The following is a 3,504-nucleotide window of genomic DNA, read 5'->3' on the forward strand; positions in this document are numbered from 1 at the left end:
TCACAAACGAAGTGCAGCCATCCCTGCAGTGGACATCTGCTGTTTTCAATAGCCTACTGCAGCATTACACAAGTCGGGAATCAAACCATAGATTATATATTGAATCACTGATTTGTTTCCAGTACAGAAGGTTTAACCGTCACATGAGACTTCTCCATATTTAATCCTTTCTTGATAACTGTCTGGTATTAATATTAAACTGATTCATACCACTTTTTAAGAGAACACTGTTCTCCTGGTATAATTGTAGCAGAAGTATAGTAACAGCCACTTGTAGATGGCATTGCGYGTAAACTGTGTCACCAAAATTCCACGGTATTCAAAATCAAAATTCTGGAGAGGATAAAAATTGTAAATAATGCTCCAGGAACAAACAGGAAACAAATTGTGGCAAATTGTGGCAAAAAATGTTCACTGTGTGAAACTTTTATCTACTTTAAAAATTGGCATATGATAGAGAATTTAATTTGACTCCAAAATAAGGACACACACACAAATTTGTGAAATATTAAAGAAATGATAACAGTTTTGGGTTGTGTTTACTTACGCGTTGCTGTCACGGATAGTGACGATAACGCAGGGCCCGTCAGAGTCCAAGCCAGCCTTTTTGATGAGGCAATTTCTTCAGGTGGTAAAATCCTGTCCACACKGGGGGCCAAGCTTTGCTTTCACTGTGATTAATACAAAAAAAAAGAACATTACTATCTTTCAAGATCCGGGCTTCTGTGTTCACAGCTGAAAAGCATGCAACACTAATTAACCTCCCCCCTGCCCCCAACTTCAGAAGTGGAGCTGACCCATATCCAGAATCCCATTTCGCTCTAGCTTTCCCTGCTCCTACAAGCCTGCCTTTTCTCCATTTTTCAAATTTGATGAAAATTGTATGGATCTATATTTTAAAAACTGGATCAAAATTAATTTCTCCACTTCTTAAAATCCTCTGTTCTTTTATGACCCTCCGCTATTAAAACTGCTCTCCACTATATAGGAAAATACTTGAAAGTATTTCCTTAAGGGAAGCACATAGCCTGTCTGCAATTTTCTATATAAATGGTGTAATACTATTTTGATGGTAAGATTATTTAATATTTAATGCCTGAAGAAAAGTAAAGCTGCAACATGATAGTTGCCTTCCAGAGGGATCTCAAAACCTAACAGGTTTGATGTACTTACATCAGTTTTCTTTCTTTTTTAACCAGGAAAGATTTCAACTACATTAGTGAAGAATGTTGGCCAAAAAAAAWTGAGAAAAAAGACATTTAAAAATGAAATCAGAACTCCATGCATGATCTTCCTATGACAATGGGGGRAAAAAATGAACAAGAAGGTGCCTGTSTTTACAGATTCCCCATAGCAAGAGCTCTTCTCTAATAACTTTGGGCCTGCTCGAGCAACATGGTAACTGTCTTYCACYAGATGCATCTTTGGAGGTGGTTGCACACCTCGCAYGGATGGCGGCTTCTGTTTTACTGCAGCTCCCAACCGTTCATCACCRGAGAATCTGGATACTGGTTAACCATGCAATTTGGTGTGTTGTGCGAAACTGAGGCAATAAGAGCTGCACAGAAGGACRACTAGCAGCAAGTAATACGCATTGTTAGCACATGGCACGTCAGGGTCAGATGATCCCCTTACCTCCAACACAGAAATAAGGTAATAAATTATTCACAAAGTTCACAAAGCTTCCAGTTCTGTAATGCCTGTGAATGCCACCAGAAATTAATGCATTGCTGCTGATTTAAAAAGAACAGATTTTGGTCCAAAAAAAAGAGAAAATATGATAATAATAAGTGATAACAATAAACAGTTGATATACCTGSAGGAGTATGATCATTTGCTATGGAATAGATGTATTGTAGGTTGTAGTCTCAAGGTCAGCTTTAYTATAGAGGGGAGAATTTGATATTTTGGGCATCTCCAATTCACCTACTGTTATTTAAAACATCATATCGCACTACTATCTTTTTCTCTGAGAATAGGGCTTTTAGAAACGTGGTGCTTCTCTAACAGTCATATTGTTGAGTGTGATTTTACCAGAAAGTTATGTTTAAAAGCATGAATATAAATGGATGCTTTCTACATATTATTCACATTACTAATATTTTACTCCATGAAACGTGTTAAGGATAGATTTTTTTTTTCACTCCTTCATTCTATTTTTATTGCTGTTCTATGTTGCTCAATACCTTAAAATACTCCAAAAATCTTATGACAAAATACATTTTCCTTTCAGGAAATGGAGTTAAGTATTTTTGAAAAGCATGTATGCTTGTGGGGGGCAGGGTGGAAGAGGTTAAAAATAGAACCTTTCAGCATTCACTAACTTCTAAATATTTGAATATTGGTTTTCTGTTGAAAAAAATCACACCAAGACCATGCATTTTTACAAACACCAAGACCCCCCCAAAAAAAAGAAAAGAAAAGGTCTCTGGAGGATATACTATTCAAGAGTGCAGAGTATGGCAGATCTTGAGACTAAGTTATGTCTGAAATACTTTAAATTCTAAAAGGGTTAAACACACCTTTATCTTAAAATATACAAGTGTCCAGGTCTTTCTGGAAGTTAGGGCTCGCCTTGGTAGAGTTTTCTTTGCCAAAACAAGTGCAAAACACCACCCTTTGGCTGTTCGAGAAGRGTGAGCAGCGAGGCGATAGCTGGGAGCACAGTGCAGCGTGACGGTCCTTTCAGCGCCCTCACACAGAACGACTCCAGAAAAGGCTTCAGGCTGCTGTAATTAYGGAATAGTTTAAGTCCCAAATCTGACTAGAGAGTAGGAGAACACGTAAGTGGAGGAAGATCATTTGGCACCCTGCACTAAACACAGAGGACAAGCCAATCTAACCTTATAATCTTATAAGTGTTTATCATCACGCCTAGTTATGTGATTGTGTTAGCTAATTAGTGATATCAGGTGATTCCCTTGTTAAAGAGGGGGARTTTGTGCTAAAGCTCTACTTAGGAATTTACAAAAGGGATCTTACAAAGTATACAGAGAAAGGCATTWCCTATCTAAGGCAAACTCAGGGAGTCTGATGAATTATTTAAACTCCTGTTTCCACCCAGCCTGCTAAAATTCTTTGTTTCTGGAGAAGCCCAAAATAACTTAACACAGGCAAAACGGGAATATTTTGAAGGATTTCTCTTGGGGAAGGTGTCTGTTTCCAAATATCTTTTTACACTAGATGAGCTAGCAGGTAGTAAGGTACTGTTTGTTTGAACTACTCTCGGGCTTGTATTTAACATCTGAGAGAAYGCAGCATGCCTTTTGATTAAAATAAAAAAAAAGCATACTAAATTACAGATACACATTTTCATTCTAAGGAAAACATCATTAGCTGTAACAAGAAACAAAAAAATATTAAACAAAATAACAAAGGTAAAAAGAGCACTAGAAATTACCTGAGAAAGCAGTTAAAAATGCTGAAGTTACCATCACCTTCCTTGCGTGCCTTCTACAAAAGTCCAGAAAGGGCAAAAAGACTGTTGAGGGAAAAAAAAAAAAA

At 37.3% G+C, this 3,504-nt stretch overlaps 1 long non-coding RNA gene across 1 annotated transcript; it reads right to left on the reverse strand.

Moving 5' to 3' along the window:
• Nucleotides 1-590: 590 nt before the first annotated feature.
• Nucleotides 591-3,475, reverse strand: LOC146592269 (uncharacterized). Its single transcript, XR_014896617.1, has 3 exons — nucleotides 3,401-3,475; nucleotides 1,443-1,635; nucleotides 591-671 (listed from the first exon to the last, which is right to left on the reverse strand). It is a non-coding gene; the product is annotated as an uncharacterized LOC146592269 (long non-coding RNA).
• Nucleotides 3,476-3,504: the final 29 nt, after the last annotated feature.

This window comes from Rhea americana, unplaced genomic scaffold, assembly GCF_003343005.1.
Source record: "Rhea americana isolate MKP2758 unplaced genomic scaffold, rheAme1 scaffold_34, whole genome shotgun sequence".
In the NCBI taxonomy this organism is placed as follows: Eukaryota; Metazoa; Chordata; class Aves; order Rheiformes; family Rheidae; genus Rhea; species Rhea americana.